At 38.3% G+C, this 25148-nt stretch overlaps 1 long non-coding RNA gene across 1 annotated transcript; it reads left to right on the top strand.

Moving 5' to 3' along the window:
* The first annotated feature begins 1328 nt into the window (after positions 1-1328).
* Positions 1329-6684, top strand: LOC311581162. Its single transcript, XR_014773676.1, has 3 exons — positions 1329-1418; positions 1902-2051; positions 6568-6684. It is a non-coding gene; the product is annotated as an uncharacterized lncRNA (long non-coding RNA).
* Positions 6685-25148: the final 18464 nt, after the last annotated feature.

The following is a 25148-nucleotide window of genomic DNA, read 5'->3' as shown; positions in this document are numbered from 1 at the left end:
CTTTTAAATAGTATGGCCCTGTGGATTCTTGGCACGGCCCATGCCAAGGCTGGAAGCATAGATCAACACCTGGAAAGGACAGACAAAGTACCAGGACATCAAGAGTGTCAGTGGCCTATATTCTGGACCCTGTGAAGCCATAATCAATTATGGATTGAGATTGACAATGCATTAGACAATCTCTGTCAGCTAACATTAATGTTAAGACTATCTTAAATTATCTAGATGGTCTCAATGCGTGAGAGGCATGAGAGGAAGAAAGAAGGATGCTATGTGGGGCGCTCAATCTGAAGAGGCCGGGTTTGGTTTTGAAAATGGAAGAGGGTGTGGGCTAATGGAGACCCCTGCAACCTGAAACAGGATGCGATGGGCATTCACCGTGGAAGGTCAGCTTGGTATGATGTCTGTATTTCATCCCAGGGTGAGCCAAGTCAACGCCGATCCATAGACTGTGAGATGAAAAGGTTGTTGGAAAGGCACTAAGCTCGGAACTTGTCACAGCAGCCACAGGAGTGTGAGGAGCTGATCTGTGTCTCTGACTCAGAACGCATACTCACAATTCAGTTAGTGACTATGTGTGAGGGGAGGGTGTTCAAAGAGGCCAGATACCAGCTCCTTGGTAGTAAAACATAACTCAGAGAAGGCTTAACATTGGTTCTACTTTACTATATAAGAACACACATATCTTTTAAAGACTTTAGACAAAGGTGTGTGTGTGTTATCACTTTATTTGCACAAAACAACAAAATCACTCTACATAACTTTAAATGGATTATTTATGTATTTAGTTATCTAGTCAGTGTCACGTTTCCTTCCTTTCAATACGCCTATGTATGCCCATGCATTTAAATAATGTGTTTGATCATAAATTTGCTAAGTCAAATACATTTAAATTAAGGATCACGATGTAAAAATCGTAGGATCCAGACTTGAGATACAGCTCTGTGGAAGAAATCGCGCATAATGCACAGCAGGTCCTAAGTTCAGTCCCCAACAACAACCTTGGACAAAGCAATAGGACTGTAAGGAAGTTGATATTTTGGGACAAGTATCCATATATGTGTATTTAATTTTACTTTCTAGAAAAAAAATAAAGCTTGGTTAGGAACCCATGATCAAGAAGAAAGAAGGAGGAATAAAGAGTCAGAGAGGGAGGGAGGGAAAGAGGACAGAAAGCTATGAAGAAGGGATGAGGCTGGGGTACGAGCAGGATGAAGATTCATTATTTAACACACAATGGGATTAAATATTAGAATACATTTATATCCTGTGACATCAGGGCCGGACCTCCAACATGTTATTTTATTCAAACGTCCATTGCAGAGCCATCAATCAGAAAAGTCTGTTTTCTTTATCCTGTCACTTTAAAATTCCATAACAGAATTCTAGAGTTTGGGCTTCTAACAGAGTTAAAAATGGTAGCCTTTTCATACTACTCTATCAATAGAGAAATGGGGAAAAAATGGAGATTTTTAATTTATTTTTGTGGATATTTTATTTAGTTTTTTTTTTTTTTTGGTGTGGGTTTGTCGTTGTTGTTGTTGCTGCTGCTACTGTTGTTGTTTGTTGTTGTTGTTGTTGTTGTTGGTGGTGGTGGTGGTGGTGGTGACAGAGTCTCATGTTGTGGCACAGGCTGCTACAGTCTTGAACGTAGGTAGGAAGAATGAAGTTGAGGCCAGAAGTTGAGCAGAGTTGAGCCTCTTGGTGGTGGTAAAGGACACTATGAGAGACAGCAAGACATCCTTGCACCTTCACCATGTCAACTCCTATTCTCAAGCCCGACATTAGGAGCTAATCCATCTATCTCTCTTTACTATACTGCAATCTGTTTACCTTCCCACGATGAAACTTGCTTTTCTATTAAAACCAGTTCAAATTGAATTTATATGATTTTTTTTCAGCAGAAATACGCAAGTTAGTTGGAGAATACTAACCATAAAACTCCAGCCTTTTACTATGCTAAGGCAGTGAGAAGCCCAGACTTCGGACTCTAAAAGAAACAGTTTTGGAGCATAAGAAAGCAACATCTTCTGCCAAGAATGTACAGGATTGTAAGTGGGAATTGGGCATCAAAGCTCAACAGGAAAGGGACTTGGGGCGAACTTACACATATTGGTTTAGGACGGTATGTCTCGACCGGCAGGTCACAATTCCTTTTGGGGTCACATATCAGACATCCTGTATATCGGCTGTTTCCGTTAGAAGTCTTAACAATAGCAAAATCACAGTTAGAAAGTAGCAACACAATAATTTTATGCACAACATGAGGAGATGTATTAAAAGGTCACAACATTAGGAAGGTTGGGAACTACTGGTTTAGAACTTCAAGTACTCCACCTTACAAACACAAGTGAGAAATAAATACATTGGTCATTGTGAGGTCAGAAGTAGAGATGGAGATATGAACTCCAGGCAACAAATCTATGTTTAGAAAGTAAACTTGCCCTTTGTATAGAAATAACACTTTGAAATGATTCTAGATTCCTGTATGTTCATTAAAACATGTTGTATACAACAATTTAAAATAAAACCCAGAATGTTCCACAAGGGAAAGGCAGTCTGATCATACAGGAACAGGTAAGCCTCAAAGGATAAATACAGAGAAATAGACAGAGACCCATGAGAGATCAGGTGATCAAAACGGAGCTTTACATGTTTTGGTGCTGAAGGATAAGATAAAGAAACAAGTTTAAAAGCACTCGAACAAAAGATAATAGGAATCCGAGCACTAATTTGCAACTTATCTCAAGAGCATATGATCCCTTTAATAGGTTCAAAATGAACTATTAGTAAATTTTAAGATAAGAAGAATAAAATTATAAGGCTGAAATCCAGAGATGAAGGAATAAAAATATAGACACGTGCATAAAAAAACACAGAAACTTAGTGAAAAATATCAGCATCAACCAAAGATAAAAGTAGATTCAAAACACACAAAAGAAGAAAAAGAAAAGGATCAATAGCTTTCTAGGGAGCCACAGTTTGGCAGCAACTTATTTCTAAGAGAATGCTATAAAGACCTCAATACGCTGAACAGCAAATGACTTACTCAGAAAACCCATCCATCCTCATTTCTAAGCCCAGAAGTAAAAATACACTGAAACAATTCCTTGTTAATGAGATGGATTTAACACTTTTTAGAAAAAACAAACAAGCAGAGAAGATGCTATCAATATGTCTGCCTAAAGAAAATATTGGAATGTATTAAAGTAAATAAAAAAATATAGACATCAGCAGGGGGAGAAACTGATGATGATGGTGGTGGTGGTGGTGATGAGGATGATGATGAAGAGGAAGATGCATTGATTTCCATCATGGTGGTACATGATAGATGATGGAAGATGATAGACAGATGATAGATAGATAGATAGATAGATAGATAGATAGATAGATAGATGATATAAATTAGATAAAGGATAGAGAAAGAGTTTAAGCCAGGACAAAAGATGAGTAGATGACAGGCAGATAGTTGGTGGTTATCTATAGGTTATTGGTGACAGGTGAATAATAGGTAGCAGTGGGATGGTTTAAAGCAAAAGCAAGAGATTTATAGATAAAGGGTAGGTAGAGAAATGTATGATAGACACAAAAATGGAAATATTATGGGTAATATATCTAGGGAGAGAGAAACTATATATAGACTAGACTAGACTAGATTAGATAGAAGATGGATAAATAGGCAGATGATGGATAGATAGGAAGGGAGAGATGCTAATGATAAATGATAGACATAGATGACAAAACAGATAGAGGCCAGGTAATAAACAGATGATAAGAATAGAGTAGGGAGATAGGTATATATTGGCTGAATAATAAATGATATATATAGGGAAACGGATTATAGACAGCCGATAGGCAGATATTAGTTAAAAGAGAGTTATAGCTAAGAGATAAATGCATTACAAAATGACATCCATTTTGACTTAATAAAATGTTAATGAATGTAGTTATTAAATTCATATTGAATTAAATTAGAGAAATAAACAACATATAAGTGAAATAAAAATAATGTGACCCATAGTTCTTACCACTGTTCATCGACTGACCAAAACAGTAATTTATATTATAACATTATAAATAAAGAGTTTGTGAAGCCTGCAGGATGACAGGTACAACTAAGGAAGATTTTTAATAAGGTAAGAAGATGGGAGAGCTGCAGTAGTAGAAACATCTTCCATTTTTACACACTAAATCTATGAACAGAAAATTAGTGATTTAGTTAACATAAATATATCAATGATCTCATCATCATTTAATTTCTTCAGCTACATCATGCTCTATCACAGAATACCCAAGATACAGGAATTTATAAAAACCATAAATCTCTTACTTTTGGGCTGCTTGAAACACAAGACAATTTGCTAAAATTTTGAGGGATGTGTGTGTGTGTGTGTGTGTGTGTGTGTGTGTGTGTGTGTTCCACATACATGAATATAACCACAAAATATAACATGTTAGAGAAAAGGAAGAGTATCCTCGGTTGAATCCCTTCCACAGGGCCTGAATGGAATGGTTACACAGGATTTCAAGGTAATTATAAAATATATAAAAGTTATTAAATGGTTCACAATTATGTGAGCACTTGGCTAATATCTCAGGTATTTGAAACCCAAAGACTTAACTGTACATTTCACCACAGGAAAGTAAACTGTAAGAAATGACTGGACCACTTCAAAAGTTGAACTGTGAGCTGAACTTGTGCAGAGAAAGGGGGTGGAGTGAAACAGAAACTGAATGAGGAAGAGAGTAGTAATGAGAGAGAGAGAGAGAGAGAGAGAGAGAGAGAGAGAGAGAGAGAGAGAGAGAGAGAGAGGTCTGAAACAGGAAGGACAGCAGCACCAGAAAGGAAACAGTTTAATTCCAGAAGGAAGGTAGCTTATAGGAGCCACATCAGAATTTTTCAGAGTTTAGAAACTCAACAGGACTCTAGTAGTGTTAGCACAGAGAAAAACACCCTGATGATAAATAAAAGGCAGGAAAGCAACAGAGCAGTGTAAAAAGGAAACACAGGAATTTCAAAGCACCTGGGAAAAATTGAACACAAAATCCTGACATGATAAAAATTACACTTGACTTCTCTTCGCAAACAGTGGGAAATGAAATGGTAGGATCATCTCTTTAACATGCCGATCATTAAAAAAAAAACTAATCTAATAAGATTTTCCTTCTAAATGCCGTTAAAAATCAGTGTAAACGAGTAAACATATACAGAAATAAATTAAAAAGATTTGTACAGATATGGGCTGAAAATTGATGTCAAATAAAATCAATGGCCTCCCCAAAAATAACCAGAAAAATTGGGGATCCTAAAAACAATACATAGGTCTGTGAATATATAGTATTTTATCACATATTTTATTTAAGTTTCCTGACAATCTGTGAAGCATTGAGAGAAAATTAACAAAGTGAATTATGGAGCATGTCTGTCTGTATCAGATAGATGCAGGGCTGGCAGAAGGAATCAATGTGTGGAATTCACACTGGGAACATCTTCACATTGTAACAGGAAGCATTTTGAAGAAGGGCCAGTGCAAGTTGAGACTTTGAACCATAGTCTCTAGCAGCACCAAATATTATTAAACCAAATTGTCACTAAAATTAAAGGGAGTATAAATGTGGATAATAAGAATCCTTAACTGCAAATGGCAATATTTTTTTTAAAAACCAAAAAGATTCATATGTAGAAGTCAATAAACAAAAACAAATAAAATAAATTTTGTGGGCTACAGTCGACATTAGATTTTTAAATCCTTCAATTAAAAGTGAAAAATTATAAACTTGAATAAAATAATAACCACTTACATCCCACCAACATGAATATTTAACCATAGAGGCCAGTGGCAGGAACTAAAACAGGAACCATGAAAGAATGCTGCTCTCTGGCTTGCTCCCCATGCCTTGTTCAGGCTGCTTTCTTATTCAACCCAGAACCATCTGCCCATAGAGGGTGTTGCGCATGGTGAGCATGCCCTCCCATAACAATCAGCAAGCAAGAAAATGCCTACAGATGTTCCCTCAGGTCAATGTGGTAGAGGCAATTGTTCAGCTGAGGTTTTCTCTTCCCAGAGAACTCTAGTCTATGTCAAGTTGACAGAAACCAACCGTTAATACTGACCTTTTGTCAAAGAAATACACAAATGCATCTTTACTAAACCAGCTACAAGGGACCTGATGCCCTCTTCTGGCCACAGTATGAATTGCACCCTGAGCATACTCATGCGCGCGACACACACACACACACACACACACACACACTTTAAAAGAAAGTACATTCTATGAAAACAGTATTGCTAAATAAGTAACTCATGAATTGAAAAACGAATTGCCAGGAATACATGTAGACATATTTGAACATTTTAATTTTAAAATCAAATGCAGTAGCAACTGTGTCTGTTTGTTAGCAAGGTTACTAGAGGAAACAGGTTTTCAGTGCCTCCCTCTGTCTCTGTACTTCTTTGCATATGAACTTAGGTTGTTCTCAGCCGACTCTGCCTTTGGGCACTTGCTTGCTAGTCCTCACATACATTTCCCATCCCCCCCCCCCCCCCATCATCCTCTGTATTTTAGGAGTCAACTTCTGCAGATTAAATTCTCCAGGCATTTCTACTATTTGGCTTCAGATCAAGTTCAGACCAAGGATATCATGTGCAGGAAAAATGCCTTAGGCCAAGCGCAATGCCTGGGTCCTTCATTTCTTTTTCTTTTCCTTTAAAAAAAATATTATTTAGTGTTTCTGTGTGTGCGCATGAATGGGTGTGTTTATGCTTGCCAAGTCCTGTATGGGAAGGTCAGAAGTCAAGCTGTAGGATGTATTCTCTAATTCTGCCATTTGGGGCCTGGGGCATGTCTAACTCTGCTTTGGCTGCAAGCACCTTTATCCACTGAGCCACTTCACAGGTCCACAGCTTTTCCTACTTTCCCTCCACTGTGAGTTACATTTATGACCCTTTCTTCCTCCAGGTAGCCCTGCCTCCCTGTTTCTGGATGCACAGCTTTCTTTCTTTACATCCTCAGCAGGTTTCTTACTTTAAATCCACCGTGTTGACTGATGACTGGGAGATAACTTAAGGATTAGGAATGAGTCACGTTCCTGTGGGTCATTTTTTTTTTAACATATTTGCTTAATTTTGTTACTATGCCCCGAGGTAAACTTTTACACAGTCTTTAGAACCTGAGTCAGTAATTTAGACTTTGACAGGAACCAGCATCCGTGTCTTCCAGTGTAAGGTTTAAAATGGTGAACCCTTTAAAACACTACCTGTCACTTTTAGGTGGAGAGTTTTAGTGGGAATGGTTCTTGTTCCTATAGTTTTGAGTACCAGGGTTCAGTGCCCATTCGAGGCTACACTCATAAAGCAATGTTCATGTATCTGTTTGCTTATTTACTTAACTCTGTTAAAATTTCACTTGTATATGTTCTTCCTTCCTATTCCTTACATACCTCCCACTCGGTGCTGCAGGCGACATCATATGAAGAAACAACATGGTAGGTGGTCCCTAAGGTGTCATACACACGCAAAGATATTGCAGAGGAGAGCCTGGAAATGCGGTATCCCTAGGGCAGTGAGCTACTCAGCCTCCTCCTAACATACTCAATATTTAAGGACCTGCTACTCAGGAAGAATAAACAAACTGGAATGCTGTGATTAAAGTGCAAATTAAACTATCAGAAGCATTAAAATATAGGTTTCGCAGGTAATTGATGAAGCAGGGAAAGTATAAATATGATGTGGCAATTACACTGGGTCTGTGGTAAAACTGAGGTCGCTGGTGATTTATTTTTCCACGGCTGAAGTAAATTTGGAAACAAATGTGTTTAATAGCAATTAGTGTTTTATGATTTGTATATAGAGTCATGTATTTAAGACCCGAGGTCTCACTTTTCATTCTTAAAAAGCCATTTCCAACCTGTGTGTCTCCGAAGGGGGCAAGCCTGAACTGCGTGAACTTTCTGCTTGGAAAGCATTGTCTGTTTACCTGAAGTGGAAGTTGCACACTTCCGTATTTTCAAGGCCCACCACTTGTACTTTTGATGTAATGAGTGTGGATAGAATATTAATTGATGATTTTAAAACACGATTCTGTGGAATATAAGCACTTAATAGGATCATGTGCTAAGAACATAGTGACTCCATCAACCAGTCCCCGTCAAAAGAAATACAGAAGTCTTACAATGTTAAACTATAAAGTACAGATTTTTTTAATGGTTCTTACGGATTTGTTGGGATAGTAAAGCCATTCAATTTAATCTAGTCTCTCTACCCAGGGCCATGGTACACAAACTGTATGGAAAAACTGAACTCTCTTGTGTCATCATTACAGTTGAAATTTTGACTGCTGCACACCTGCCTCCATCTCTCCTCCTCAGTCTTGGCTCGTCTCATACCTAGTGGTCCTGCTTGCTGCCTTCCAGGTGTTTGCACTGTGCCTTGATTTCCCTGACAGTTCTTCTTGAACTATGCTGCCTGCATGCATGCAAACTAATATGCCGAACTTCAAACCAAGAAATCAACCATTTAAACATAGGTAGCAATGGCTTCCATCTCACGGGAAAACTTCTCCCTACTGAGTCACACTTAGAAGCTGTGCTTCCTCTCTCTGATACCTCCAGTATTTTAGGCTCCATTTTAAACAGTGTTTAATACTTCAGACAGCGTGAAAGGCAGCATGAACTTACTCTTCTGTGTCTAAATTTCATAAGTAGACTCAAAAAAAACATGGAAACTACAAATTTCTGGAGTTATTAATAATTCATAAAGCCACAGACAACTTGCTCCTGCCTTCATTCTTCTTGTGTGACCACAAGCAGAGATGAATTTATCTATGTATTGTCGATTAAAGAACCAGTGCAGCAAAAAATTTAACACTAGGCCTTAAATAGTACCTGGTAATATCAATTAGCTAATAACCTGCATTGTGGTTACAAGGTTCTAACATTAAAAAAAACAAAACAAACAAACAAAACAGGATGTTAGTCAAAGCCTCAAGGAGAGAAGTTTGTGGTAAAAGCAGAGGTGGCAATGATCATCCATTTATTATCTATCTGTTGAATGTACAATAAAACAAATGAAACACTACTTTCTAAAAGTGTTTATATTAGTTACATATCGCATACCCAATACGTGGTAGCTCAAACACAATAGCCATTACTATCAGATCAAAAATTCTGTGGTCACGAGTCTGGGCTCAGTGTAGCTGGTTCTACTAGGGGTGAGGTGCATGGCACAGACGTGAAGTTTGCACAAAACTTAAAGCTCCGCTCTTGACAGAAGACAGACCAGCTTCAAACTCACTCTCAGCCCCTTTGGGGAGACCATTCTTCTAGGGTGGTTGGAGTCTGGAGGCTGTATAAGTCTGTACCCTGTGGGCATCTTAGCAACGCAGCAGCTAACTTCAGTCAAATGTACAAAGCACCCAAGGGAAATAAACAAGAGTCCAATGAGACAAAAGTAATTGAAGTCTCAGCATGTGGCCTCTGTTCTACTTAATAGAAGTGACCTGCTGTGTCCTGTGATACACACACAAGGGATCATATGATGGCTGTGACCTCAAGGGGCTTTGACCCTTGAGGTCTGTGCTAATAATCTTCCTATCACAGAAGGACAAATGAAGACTATTTGTCAATGAACTCTGAAATAATGGAAAAGGTCTCTTGAGACAACGGGACAGACTAATAAAGAAGTTCATAGTTTAAGTTAGGTACACTGTTCATAGTAGTCACTAATGGTAAAACGTGACACGGTCATGCACAATAGTGTTTATACCAATGATATGTGTCTCCTGCTCCCTCTCTTCCCATGCTGGTCAGAGAAAGGCCACATGGCAACTAAGCAGGCTACTTTTTTTTTTTTCTATCAAGCGAAGGTATGGCAGCCTTCTGAGTCCAATATACCTTTGTCCTTTTAAGTTTCTGTTCTGGTCCCAATAGCAAGTGCTGCTTGAGTGTCTGTGGAGAGCGATGCTGCAGAGAGCTGGGACAGAGGTCTGCATGCTGTGAACTAGTCCGTCTGCGACATCACCGTGCTGCTAATGAAAGCTTCAGGGCCTCTAGTTTCGTGAGTCTACAATACATGGGATTGGACACGGAGCAGGAGCAGCTGAGTATAAAAAGGAAGATTTTGGTCTTTTTCTGTTCTGCGAAAAGACCCATCCACTCAAAATCTTAGAAGCTTCAGGATTCCTGGGGTTTGAGGCATCGCTGAAGAGAGTGAAGCTTGGCTGTCCTAGTGGAAAGAGATGCAGAAGAGGCAAAAGATACTCTTTCTGTTCTAGAGATGCAGATGTGAGCCAGAGACCAAGGGGTGCAAGCATGGGGTTGATCGACAGCATGGCACGGATTTTCCTCCTGCTGGCCCCAGGAGACAATGACAGACTTCTCACCACCACATCTTCAACGTGGTGCTTATATACTGTTCTTATCCACTCTTTAAATTATTGTAGAGTCACAACAAACTATTATGAAATATCGACTAGTAGTTTGGCTCAGATTTAAAAATAAATAAATAAACTCTGTCACTAGGCGTGGTGGCGCACACCTTTAGTCGCAGCACCTCGGGAGGCTGAGGCAGGCAAATCGCTGTGAGTTCAAGGCCATCCAGGTCCACAAAGTGAGTCCAGGACAGCCAAGGCCACATAGTAAAACCCTATGAGATTAAATCTAGGAATGTGAATTAAAAGATGAAAATCTGAAACCATGTTAAGTTACTCTGACAACATGGAAACTGTCATCAATGATAAGCACGCTTACCTTTAGATTTCCACGGTTGCATTTATTCATGTGAAATAATTAAATAATTATTTAATTAATTAAATAATTAAATATGAAAAGGCTTTTTAACACTATAGATTCACCACATGACATATATAAGAATATATTTTGTCTTGAACAACATTTCTTGAAATAACACTATAAGTACCCCAGTAGCATCATATGAAACAACACATATAAAATCAGAATTAATATTTATGAAAGGAAATTGCAAGGCCTGTCACTTTTAGAAGAAATTTAAAAGCAATTTTAAGTGTTCATATATTATATCAGAGAAAAATCTATTTTCAATAAAAAATGTTTATAACAGGCAGATATTTCTGGAAATCTAGAACCAAATTTGAACTAAAATATTTACGATGAAAAAGCAACATTGGGTCTAAATCTCTTTTAATATGGTATTAGAGAAGATAAGATACCTCTTTATTTTCTAAAACAGAGTTGACAGAAATGTCATTATGGTTCTAAAAGTAAAAGCATTTTTATGTACTTCATTCACTATTCTAATATGGAATTCCACTGTGGTGAGTTTGTTGGTGAGTATTTCCCAAAGGAACAAAATGGGTTTTAAAAGGACAGATAGACGCAAGCAATTGGTTAGCGGGATTATAAAGGTGCCTTGATATCCACAGTCAGCAAGCTGGAGACCCAGAAAGCTGATGATGCAGCCAGGAGCCAGATCTTGGAAGAACTTGCTGCTTCTGATACGGTTGGCTGGTTAGGAAAATGTTAGTGGCTGACACTAACATACGCACAATTCCACTTTAAGCCTTTGTGTCATCATTTGTGCTTAAAAATGCGCTTTAGTTTTACTTTCTGTGGTTTTGTAAATGTTTTTTTTTTATTTCAGCTTTGTTCCAAAGTTCTCAGTTTTACTCACCTCATGCCCCTTTATGAGAAATGTTACATGGTATCCGGTATAAGTTTTGGTAGATTTTTGCATTAAAAGTAATGCGGTGTCTTCAAGCGTGCCTGGACTAAGGAGGTCGCCAATCTCCAGCGAGCTCTGGTTAAGTTCGATGGACCTCAATATCAAATTAAAGATGTAGAAAAGGGACTTGTAGGAGTCAGAGGATATTAGGGGTGGAAGGAAGCTGAGCACTGGTGACGGAGGAGGGGAGGGCAGGTGTAGGAGAGAGACGGTCGCTGGTGAGGTTCACTGTAATCAGAAAGGGCTGTACGCAAGGGTGGGATTGCCAGACAACATCTGCAACGCTTTAGAAACTAGCGTGCAATTACTTAACACACATACAATATATATGTAAGTATGTGCCCTAGATATAAAACCATGTAGTAAACAGGTGAAATTATATTTGTCAGGATTTAATAATATGGGCAAAAGGCAAAGAAGTACAGAACATTACGGGTGATGTTACATCAACATTCACAGCAAGACATTATAGATTATGGGTGACAAATGGATAAATATTTTACTTAGAAAAGAAAACTTTACGAGACTCCAAAAATTACACCCAGAAACATACAAGCAATACGGTCACTAATCTTCTGTATGACTGTTGTGAATGACTACAGTCCATGTCACTGTGCACTTTTTAAAAACAAAGCTTTGGAAAATATGCCTGGTAGGGTCTTTGATTTATATAACAATTCTAAGACTCTATCATATTCCTTTTTATGTATTATTTGTATTTTTATTTAAAATTGGGTAAGCTGTATATCTTTTGATTACCGACTTATCAAGCTGAAACATTTAATTTGAGGGGTTCTATAATACTCTGGCTTTCTTTGCCACTTGCAAATTCTTAATTCTTAATTACAAATCAACAATGATGGAAACATATTATGATCAAAAGTGCTCACTGAGACGGTCCCATGAGGAAGGATTTGCAATTTTGTGCTTTCATTTGACTTTAGTTTCTATTTAAACAGTTGTAAGTGCGCAGTGGCCACCCTACTGGACAAAGCAGTTACAAATGACTCACTGATAGCTCTGTTTGATCACCAGGGTGGCCAGAGCTTTGCATCAGCATCTGGGACTACAACTGGCTGTCCACCATTGTCTCCTCTCACCAGAATTCTGTCTGTGGGGTGCCCTTCCTTCTGATTCAGGGAACTAGAGCATCTTTCACCTTTTCTATACATGAGTGTGTCTATCTTCTTTTATTTCACTGTAAGCTTTTGTTTATAAGTGACTTTGAAAGTTCAGACTGATAGAACATCTATGATGTTTATGGTGATGAACCTAGCCTTTAATGGCTGGGCCACCTCTCCAGCCCAATGGGACATCTATGAATGAAAAGCTCTTTTTTTTTTTTTTTTTTTTTTTACAGAGGTCATCATAATTCTTGTACTCCTTAACTACAGTGAAGCCAACTTCCTTGTGTATTTTTTTCTTTTCATTAAGTCAAAAATAATCTCTTGAATTGTTTATGATCCATCATAACTAAGATGCATGTTTTCTATGAAGTCCTTATTATGTTGATAAGTGTTTTCCTTGTTAGAATATTAAGAATTTACAAGTGGAAAAGAAAGCAGAGCATCAGAAAGATCTATAAAATTAAATGTTTGAACTTGATGGATCAGTAAATAGAAGATATGCTGCTCACACATGAATTTTAAACAAAAATGCAAATGATCCAATTAGTAAGTTAAAATGTGTTTGTTTCCTTTTAAATAACTGCATTGATCTTTTCATCAAAATTATATCTTTTGAACAGCATTGTTTCCTGGACAATGGGGCTTTCAAGCCATGGAGGTATCTGGAATTTATAAAGAGCTAAGCTTTTGGGAGAACAATGAACATTATTCTTCTGCCAAATCTGAAAAAAAAAAAAAGGAAAATGTAGTGCCTTTAATAAAAACCTAGTATGAATATTAAATACATGTCAACTGTGAATGTGGCAATGCTACAGGTAAGCTCTGTTTTCTAATATATCCTCTAAAACTAATGCAGAGACAGGAAGACTTCTGTGGAATATCCCAGGTTAAATAAAAATCAGAGAATATTGTAGGCAAATGGTTTTGATTATTTTCATCACCAGCTCTGAAATTATTAGGCAATGCAACACATCAGAAAATGTATCCAAAAGGTGCTTCCAAATGTGCTTAAGCATCTCCAATTTTTATATTCTACTAACCACCACTTAACACCAGGATTGCACAAAGTGACCTTGTTCACCTAACTTTGATCCGTTTATGATTTAGTAACTCCAGACTTGAGGGGCATTTTGAGAATGTTTGGCTATCGTACGTCAACTCCTGTGGCCACGTTGAGAGTCTTTTGTGGAGAAATTCCTTGCTCGAAGAATGTTTAGAAACAGTAATGTTAGAAAAATAGGGATGAACTTCCCGACAGCCTGGATGTTATGGGTAAGAATGTAAAACGGATCACTACGAATAGTCACTACATCAAAGTGAGGACCTCTTCACACAGTCACTCTGTCTAGGACCCAAATCAATCGCAGGGGATCTGTGTTTCTGTTCCCAGCTCCTTTCATCACTTAGAAAGGACTTCCTTAGTGCCCCCAAAGAATGAACTCTTGAGTTCTCTTTTTGAGATGGAGAAACGGGTCAGACTCATCGTTTTTCAAATAACAGCTCAACGTCTTCATGGAGATTTGCCTGATACTATTGGTAGAATTTACCCACCAGGGCAGCATCACAGTCATATGCTGCTGAACTTAATTTAATATTTTTTTAAGTGTGAAACGCTTTGTGAGTACAAAGCCAATATTCTAACCATGTATATGGAAAGGTCTTTGGGAAAAACATGACTTTTTGTTTATAATAACATGAAAATATTCACATAAGTTTATGTGTAAGCACTTAAGTTTAGATGTGAGCAGAGAAAGGTTAAGCCAAGTATCTCTGAATGGTGGAGGTAATTTCTGAGAAATGCTTCTACGGGTGTTTTGTGGTCTAAAGGTCATGTCACCTTCAGAAGTAGATAAAGTATACTGCTACAGTCTTCTCTCCTCTCTCTCTCTCTCTCTCTCTCTCTCTCTCTCTCTCTCTCTCTCTCTCTCTGTGTGTGTGTGTGTGTGTGTGTGTGTGTGTGTGTGTGTGTGTGTCCATGTGATCAGACAGCCCTGAATATATTCATAGCATATAGCATATGCTATACTCCCCTGTTTCTTGGATGTAATGACCACATGAGACTCAGCCAAGCTTAAGAAAAGTAATGCAATAAAGAGATGCATGAGTAGTTCTACAGTGAATTTTAAAGCAGAGGCAGAAAGATGTGTGCAAGTCACAACCATCCCATATAGTTATCAAATAGTACTCACTATAGCCAACGTGTGAGAGCATCTTAGCTGCCCACTTACAGATAGATGAGTAAGGATTCTGATGTATGTATATGCAGAGAGCGTGAGTGTATGTGAGTTTGTGTGTGTGTGTGTGTGTGTGTGTTTGTGAGTGTGTGTGTGTGTGTATGTGTGTGTGTGTGTGCTGGGTGGGACATTAAACCAAGGTGGAGGGATAAGAAAACTTGTACATATACACTGTGTGTGTATGTTTTAGGGGGGCATTAAACCAAGGTTAATGGGTAAAAAGACTGTTGTATGTACATTCTCTCTCTCTCTCTCTCTCTCTCTCTCTCTCTCTCTCTCTCTCTCTCTGTGTATGTGTGTGTGTGTGTGTGTGTGTGTGTGTGTGTGTGTGCTTATTTAATTTGAGACAAGTTCTCACTAAGCTGCCTGAACTAGCATCAAATCAGGGATATTCCTGCCCCAACTATTTGAGTTGGGTTTTCAGGCATGCATCACTATGCCATATTCTCTTGAGATACCTTTCATGTGTAAAACAATGAACTGATTTAATTTTCAGCAAAGTAGATGGGGTCAGAGGTCATTATATTAAATGAGATGGGCAATGAATGAAGAGTATAGTATGTTCACTTATAGGGCAAGTGAAATGGTACTGTCTAAGATGTCTGGGATTAGGTGTGGTTTATAGAGCCTTAAGGTTGTAAAGGACATGTGGAAAATGATGAGTCCCTGGAGAGAGGGGCAGTGGGACAGGATAGACAAAAATCTCTAGAGCCTTGTGGCACATTGTAACAACCAATGTAGGGAATAACCGACTGATAATGAAACACAGCTTATTTAGACAATACTGAATGTTTCAAACACAAATAAATAGTAAGTGTTTTAGGTGATAAGACAGTTACCCTCATTTGGTTACTATGCATGCACAGACATAAAACAAGAAAACCCTGAAAAGTGGAACTCATCTGCGTGTGATTACATACATGTTTCCTACAAATAAATATTAATGTATATGTACATCTTTTCCATAATGGATTCAGACCAAGGAAAGAAGTTTCATTGGATTCTGAAATAGTTTTATTTGTATCTTTTTTTCTCTGCATTTCTAATTGAAGTTGTAAATATACCACTACAATTATATATTGATTTATGGCTTTACTGAGTTACCTCTGAAGAGTTCCTGAATTTATAGCATATTTCCATTATTATACTAAATAATATTTGGAATAATACACTAAATCTTGCTTGTATAAGCAAATTATGTTAACAGAACATAACGTTAGATTAAAACATAAAATCACATATTAGCAAATGATAAATGGCAAATAGGAGTATGTAGATTATTATACAACTAGATAAATTTATCATAAATAAAAGACTAACATATACAATTATCATTAAAACATACCATCTGGAAAATAAAAACCCTTTTCAGCCAGTTTCAATCCCACTAGCTAAAATCCTACCACTCAGGAGTAAATCACCACATAGCCCACATTTAAATGTATATGAGATTATTTTTGTTTTAAGCAGAATTTTTATAATGTTTTCAATTTTATCAGAATATGTCTAGCTTTATCTATGCAATGGCAAATATCTTTCAATTTTTTCCATTATAGAACAACAAGAAATTCATAGATCCTGCCTAATATATCGCTCATTATTTCATCTCATTATCTTAGGCAATGTTACATCTAATGAAATTGAATGAAAATGAATCACAGCCCAATTATTCAACTATGAAAGAAGAGTAACATTAAAATAACCTTCTTTGTAATTCTGGACCATTTCTGAACTGGTCCTTCCATTTTTCCTAACTTGCTTAACTTCATCATCAAAGTGCAATACAGAAATTATTGTCCATGAGATGCCACAGGCATTGTCCAGCAAGGGTTGTAACTGTAGCCTAATGTTCTTTTCCAGCCTTTGTGTCACAGCTGACGTCCTGCTCCTTTGCGGTCTGAATGCAACCTGCCAACTCCATCAAGCTTGGAGTACAGGCACTTTTGAGACAATCTCAGACCTCATGCTCAGCCCTTCTACACAGAAATGTCTGTTTGACCCCATAAGCTCCTCAGGATGCCACCACTGTATTTGGTCTTTACAACACTCAGCCCGATTTTACCCAAGCAGAGCTAATCTTATTCATTATGTCCTTTCATGTATTTTATAATGTTTTCAATTTTATCAGAATATTTCTAGCTTTATCTATGCAATGTCCCTCATTTTATCTTTGCATTACATCTTTTAAAGTCATTCTGAGCTTGGACATTTTTGTTGGAGGAAAAAGACATAAAGGCAAGTGCTGGCGTTGGCCTCCAACCTTCTTGCTCTAGAGGTATGAATCAGAGGACAGCCTGAGTCTTAAATTGTTTTATCTAGGGAATACTACACGTTACTGAAAATGCAGACATAGAACAGAGACAAAAATTATTTGTGAGGAAAACCTACAATTTTCCAAGACCTTAGTATATCTGAGAAAGATTTTGGATGATTTCCTAGAAACTCCCTAAGCAATGGTGCTTTGGTCTGGAGTAAAGGCACGGGGCTGGAAGAATGGGAGAAACCTTCCATCTTAGTTAGGCTTCTTACTGCTGTGATGAAACACCACAATCAAAGAGCAAGTTATGAGTGACACTTTCCTATCTGCTGTTCACCACTCAAGAAAGTTGGGCAGGAACTCAAGCTTGCAGGAACCTGGAGGCAGGAGCTGATGCAGACGCCATGGAGGGTGCTGCTTACTGGCTTGCTCCCCTTGGCTTACTCTGCCTGCTTTCTTATAGAACCCAGGACCACCAGACCAGGGGTGGCTCCACCCACAACCATTGACAAAAAAAATGCCCTACAGGCTTGTGTACAGCTGGATGTTATGGAGATGTTTTCTCAATCAAGGTTCCTTCCTTTGAAATAACTCTAGCTTGTGTCAAGTTAACCTAAGACTAGCAGGCGCAGTCTCTTTCTCTAATTTTCTGCTAACAATAAATGTCTGTGTCTTTTCAATTAATGAGGCTTCAAATCCACATATTGGTAAATTCACTAACTTTTTCCCTGAAAGTATATACATCTGAGTACACACACACACATACACACACACACACACACACACACACACACACACTCACACACACACATATATGTGAGATTAGATACTGCTTAAGTCATCTTCTCATTCAAAAGGAAGAGAAGCTGGGTGTTGTGGCATAAGCCTGTAATCCCAGCACTCAGGAAGCAGAGGCAGGTGGATCTCTGTAAGTTAGAGGCCAGCCTGGTCTAACGTGAGTCCAGGACAGTCAAGGCTACACAGAGAAATGCTGTCTTGAAAAAAATAAAAGGAAAAAGGAGGAGAAATAAGACTGAACAAAAAAGTGACTGCACTAAACCCTACTCCAGGTTTAAACTGGTAAAACTGTGTTAGGGTTGTTATGATTTTACTTAAATAAACAAGAATGAATAATTAATTGTGAATTCATTTGTAAATTTGCATTTTATCATCTAGAGTGGGAAGAAATATATTTTCCTCCAACAGTTTGACCTTGTTTCTAGCAAAGCAGAAAATAATTTCCTTCCATTACTAACAAGTAATGAATTAATTAGCAATTGTTAAAATGATGGTTGATAAAAGAATAATGCAGATATGGAATTTGATAGACATCACTGTTTAACATGATGCTCCTCGATATTATATGTCCTGAAACTCTATCAATAGTTTTCATAAACAAAGGAAATATCACATCTTATGTTTTATTACTAATCACTTCAGTTACTGCATTTTAAACATATAATATCTGGCCTTAAGATATAGAGATAGATAGATAGATAGATAGATAGATAGATAGATAGATAGACAGACACAATATGGCAAATCCCTTTCTTGTTGCATGACAATACAAGCCAAAGTATAATTTTATTTTATATAGCAACAAAATTTCCATTCTGGGAAATGGCCTTCATCGTATATACTAAGACATATAAAATGAACTATCATTGATGCTAAGTGTTCGCTTCGAGAAGCTTAGCTTAATGCCAGCATGCTGGCTGCATTCTTGTCTTCCTTCATGTTTGCTATAAAATAGAAATGATAGGACTGTAAGGAACACTGTAGCACATGGGCATGAAGTATGGGAGCTTGCTGACAATAATCTTAATGAACAACACACTAGAGATATTAAAAATATATGTTACTACCTACTAACAGTCCAATACCCGAACATATTTATATTGTCTCTGCATTGGCATGCTACTCTAAACAGTGCTGTCATTTTAATTAACAAGACTCTGAAATCACACTCAATAAGAAATCTGAATGCTGTATTAAATCATCAATAAAATTCAACAGAAGCAAGAAGCAGAATAATTGCTGAAACTTAAAATGCCTTTGAAATTTTGATTGTGAAAAACTAATTAAAGTCAGCTGGGTAGTTTTATCATCTGGTACTTACATTCAGGACACAATGGGAGACTTGGCCACTGGCTCTCTGTGCGGAAAACTGGCTTTCACGTGCATTTACTCTGAAATATATAAAGAATATGTAATTTTTAGACACTCTAGAATCATGTAATTAGATGATGTAATTAGTCTTCTGTATGTGCTGCCTTGGTGTAAATAATCTAAATTATCTTACTGATATTTTTTCAATTAAAGTTCTCAGAGGGTCTAATCTAAGTGAAGTGGGAAGAAAGTGGGTTTTTTTTCAGAGTCAAGGAGGATGGTTGAATTTTCAAAACACAAGCAAACAAACAAACAAACAAACAAACAAAAAACAAAGGAGCAAAAAAATCCATAGAGGAAAAGGAGCAAGTTGGACCAAGATGGCGTTTGGATCTTGTCCTAGTGCACTTTCTGTTGCACTGATAAACACATGATTAAAAGCTATTTGGAGAGGAAAAGATTTAGTTTGACTTACAGGTCCCAGTTTATCATTGAGCTAAGTCAGGGTAGACACTCAAGGCCACAACTGGAGGCCGGAACCGAAGCCGGAAGCATGGAGGAGTGCTGCTCACTAGCTCTGTTCCCATGCCTTTTTCAGCCTGCTTTCTTACACAACCCAGGACCACTAGCTCAGCTGAGCTGGGCACTCCCACTTCAACCATTAATCAAGAAAATAGCTCACAGGCTTGCCCACAGGCCAATCTGACAGAAGCATTTCCTCAGCTGAGATGCTGTCTTCAAGATGTTGCTAGTTTCAGTCAAGTTGACAAAACCAAAACCGTGAGAGACTCCAAAGAGCTGGTTCACCCTACATGGTTTTCAGTGCTTGCATTATTTTTCATCTTTGTTTTCTGCATGTGGCAGCTTAAATAAGGATGGCCCCGATAGGGTCATATATTTGAATGAATGCTTAGCCATCAAGGAATGGTACTATTTGACAAAGATTAGAAGGTGTGACCTCATTGGAGTATGTATGATCTTATTGGATAGAATGTGTCACAAAGGGTGGGACTTGAGATTTCTAAGGCTCCTTCCTGGTCTAGGCTCTTTTTTCCTCTCTTGGCCTAGGGTCAGAACGTGGTTCTCAGCAGCTTCCCAGCACAATGGGAGCTGCCATGCTCCCGACAGTGATGATAATAGTCTAAACCTCTGAGCCCAAACTAAATGCTTCCTTTTGTAAGAGACGCCTTGTCATAGTGTCCCTTCACAGCAACAGAACACTGACCAAGACACTGCATGATAGAAAAGTTGGGAAATATTGATTTCAGACTCTATTTTGCACTTTCTCAAATTTCAACTTTTATATGCCAAGATGAACTTTCCAGTTGCTTCGGCTTGGTTCCATTTAGATAGAAGGGAGAAAAAAAAAAACTTTCCCTTAGGGTAAAAGTGTCTGGAGGAATGCCAGCTTCCTGTAACGGCACCGCTATTCTGACAGGATGAGAAGCCAATTATATCATCACCGTCCTGTGTGAATTGCTATGTTGCATGTGGAATGGCAAACAACTATCTCTAGGTCTTGGTTTAGGTTAACTAATTCGTCTTCCTGAAATTACTTATTAAGTACCTATGAATCCTGTTCTGGAAGCTATGCCACGTCCTAGGACACCACAGTGGAAACACTCAGAGCCCCTTTGCCCTCACACGATGCCCTGTGCGGTGTGGCAGTAACTGGACTATAAATGAACAGAAAAGCCGCCCTCCCTAAGTGTGTAAGTGAGACCAACAAGGGATCGAAATATGGAATGGTTAAGAGTACGTCTTCAGGTGCCGGAGAGATGGCTCAGTGGTTAAAAGCACCGTCTGCTCTTCCAGAGGTCCTGAGTTCAATTCCCAGCAACCACCTGGTGGCTCACAACCATCTATAATGAGATCTGGTGCCCTCTCCTGGTGTGCAGGTGTATATGCAGGCAGAACACTGCATATGTAATAAATAAATCTTAAAAAAAAAAAAAAAAGAACAAGTCTTCAAATAACATAACAAGAGAAAAATCTCTGCAGAGAAGGTGCTTGTGAGTGATGAAAAAAGCCAGCAAGCAGCATTTTCTTTCTCTGAGTCAGAATGATTACATCCATGTCCAGTGAACTGAAAGTGTTCCTGGTCCAGGATGGAGAAGCCATCAGGCCGGGCATGAACAGGAAGAGAGCCTGGAGGAGGGATTTTCATTTAAGTGCCATAATAGCTGTTTGTATCATTTCAAGCTCAGAAGCATTAGGATGTCATTTCTGTTTTAAGATGGTTTGCCTTGGCAGCCTTGTGGAGAATGATGTGGGAGGAACGTGAAAACCTTTGAATTCACTGATGTGTTTAGACGCGGGTATTGAGAGGAAGGAAGACTTTGGGTTACTCAGTTTGGGAGCTTGAGTAGTTAAGACTGACTGTAACAGTAGGAGCTAGAACGGAGGAGATGCCTCTGTGCAAAAAACAACTGCACTGGAAATAGAGAGGTCAGAGTGTGGCACTGCAGCGCAGTCCAGACACACAGAGGGAAAGTAACAGGTAACTAGCTTTATGCACACAACCGAAAGCCGATGAGTAGAGAAACCGCTCTTGGAACAGTGTGGCTCATGCAGTTTTCACAGCATCAGCTCAGACTCTCAGGGTCTACACTGTGATTGGCCGCCTTGTCTCCTCACTGGAGAAGCATCTTCCTACTGGAAGGCCCTATTGATGCTAAGGAAGCTGCAAGTGCATCATCCCCTAACAAATATGCCCCATTATCCTCAGAATAACCACCTTCTGTTCAATATTCCTCATTTCCTAAGACCGTAGCATTGCATTTGCACTGTAAGGGGAATACTTTATGCATGAGGTCAGAGGTACAAAATGCATCTGAAGATATAAAGACAGTTTAGCCAATTTGTTAGCAGTGTTTTATTTCAAAAAGGAAAGGTTTAAAAAAATTAACAGTCACAATTAACCTATGAAAGTTTCCTTCAAGGTGACAAAATGCCTTCATTGTCATTATACTCAATAATTAGGAGAACATCTGAACAAAATGTTTAAATGCTCAAGTGTAGGGGCTCAGTGGTTTAGAGCACCGCCTGCTCTTCCGGAGGTCCTGAGTTCAATTCCCAGCAACCACATGGTGGCTCACAACCATCTATAGTGCGATCTGATGCCCTCTTCTGCAGATAAAACACTCATATACAATAAATAATAAATAAATAAATCTTTAAATGCTCAAGTGTAGTTATATAGAAGTAATACCTTGCATAATCATATACAAAAGAGCTACTCATAAAAGAAGTGTTTATTAATATTTGCCTATGTTGTGACATGATGGTGCAGTTTGAGCATTTATTTCAATTCTCTGAGACCTTGATTACTGAATAAACATGATGCAAAATACAAAGTGATGTAATTTGTTAACAGAATTACACATACATAAATGAGGCTCTACGTACGTGGTACAGAGTGGGCACTTGATAGATATTGTAGAATAAGTTAAATACTTAAGACACTATAATCCTACTTTTGATAATTTCAGCTAACAGTGCACCTGTTCCTGGAAAGTCTCAGAAAATACATTATTGTGATTTTCTCTGAGTGGTGAAATCTAAAAAATATGACTTTATATTGCAATTTAAATTTCTATTCTTAGGAGGAATAAAGTTCCCAAGAATTGTTATATATTCCAAGTAAAAGAGATTGGTAGTTTCAGACCTCAAGGCGTTGAAAATTCAATTGATGTGTTTTATAGAATTCCTAATGGAAAGAAGCCCGAAAGAAAATATTCAGGCTTAAATGTAAATGTAAAGTGTTTTATTTATTTAACAAGTTATCAAGTCCCATGCATACCGATGACACTTTAGAATAACTGAAGTATTGCAGGCTGTCTGGTGATAACATCATTGGACCAGATACTTTAGAATTTCCTTTTGAAATAACACACTTAATATGTGTCATACCCATCTTGCACACATGTACAGTACTGGAACTGATCTTTTTAAAAATAAAATAAATTTTTGATTAATGTTATGGTCATTCCATCCCTGTCTATTCAAAAACACAAGACAAAGACTTGACAAGATTAAGTAATTATAATTACATTTGCCACAAAATAATGGAGAGACTCCAAATGAGGTACGTTTGTGACATATTTTGGCAATGATCATGTTATCAATGTAGAGAGACATCACTAGCTGGGGCAACCCAAACCCTCAGAAGACACTAAGGCATTTATTTTTGCAGGCGAATGACCCAGTTTGCATTTGTGCTCAATCTAAAACCCAGTTGCAACAGTATTGAGAAGCGAGGCTGAACTCTTAGGGTTGATGACGCGGTGACGGTTATGTCCTGCTGGATGGGCTATTGCCTTGGTAAAGCTGGAGGGTCCACTCATCTATTTCTTCCACCCTAAGCAGGCGGCATTCACTCCCTCCAGAAGTGTGACTCTCATCAAACCTAAAATTCAATCTTGGATTTTTTTTCTTTCTTTCTTTCTTTTTTTCTTTTTTTTTTTTTTTTTTTTTTTTTTTTTTTTTGCCCTCCCAAAGTACAAGGAACAAATCTCTATTGTTTATAGGTTGATTTCCCAGTGCCAGATATTTTGTTACAGTGATGTGATTTTTTTGGACTCAGCAACGGATGAAAAATAAGGAGACCTCAGCCTGCATTAAGAGTATGAGAAACAAGCCAGGCGGTGTGGTGGTGCACGCCTTAAATCCCAGCACTGGGGAGGCAGAGGTAGGTGGATCGCTGTGAGTTCGAGGCCAGCCTAGTCTACAAAGTGAGTCTAGGACAGCCAAAGCTCGAAAAAAACAAAAAAACAAACAAACAAACAAAAAAACCCAACAAAACAAAAAAGAAACAGACTCCCCGGGAGTCAGGCTTCAGTGAGACAGCTCCTTTATTTGGGAAGAACAAATGCAATTTAAACCTGTGGGGGAGTGGGTAGAGGGTTTCAGCATGCATGCACATCATTGGCTGTGTCCAAAGGTGTTGGGAATCCCTCATTTGCATTCCAGGTGCTTGCTGGACATAACTGTTGAAGGAGAAGAGAAGTTTAACCTGTAAACTGGCCTTAAGGCTACATGACCAGCTCAAGGGTGGCAGAGGTGAGGGCAATAAGGCTACTTCTGCCGACAGAGGTGATGATCCTACTCCTGCTGGTCTCAAAATGAGATCGTTGGCATTTGGACATGCCTTGACCTCACTCCTGATCCAGGGATGGCTTTCCTGGTTGCTCGGCTTTTCAGCTCTACAGTGATGAATGGACTTAGTCATAAAATTAGTGCTCCTGTAAGTAACTATTCCAATACTTTTTATCATCTCTACCATCTAAAAGACCACTGACAACAAATGCTGGTGAAGATGAAAGGAAAAAGAAACCTCCTTTCACTGCTTGAACTGCTGGCTCAAATAGAAACTGGGCTAGCCATTAGGGGAACTCTGATAAATGCTTTTAAACGTACTAACATGGTTAGTTTACTGTTAGGATTTGGGGGTTTCCACCTACTGTTAAATTTCTTAGGGATGCTAGTATAATTGGAAATAAATAAAGTGTTAGGTATGATTTCAAGTTCACTTTATACTACCGTACAGCACTTTATTTGTTATTTAGTGGCAGCCTGGGAATTTTTCACTATATGTTAACCAATAATTTGTCTTGATTTTATTCGAGTCATTTGATACTGTTTCACGGTTAGTATGTGTGCCCAACTTTTTCATTTATGTTAGTATGGTGACAACAGTAATTTGTCATTAATGACACTGATG

Source organism: Acomys minous (assembly GCF_964271855.1).
Source record: "Acomys minous genome assembly, chromosome: 13".
Lineage (NCBI taxonomy): Eukaryota > Metazoa > Chordata > Mammalia > Rodentia > Muridae > Acomys > Acomys minous.
Note: the sequence above shows the minus strand (reverse complement) of the source record. Positions and strands in the feature narration are given on the sequence as shown.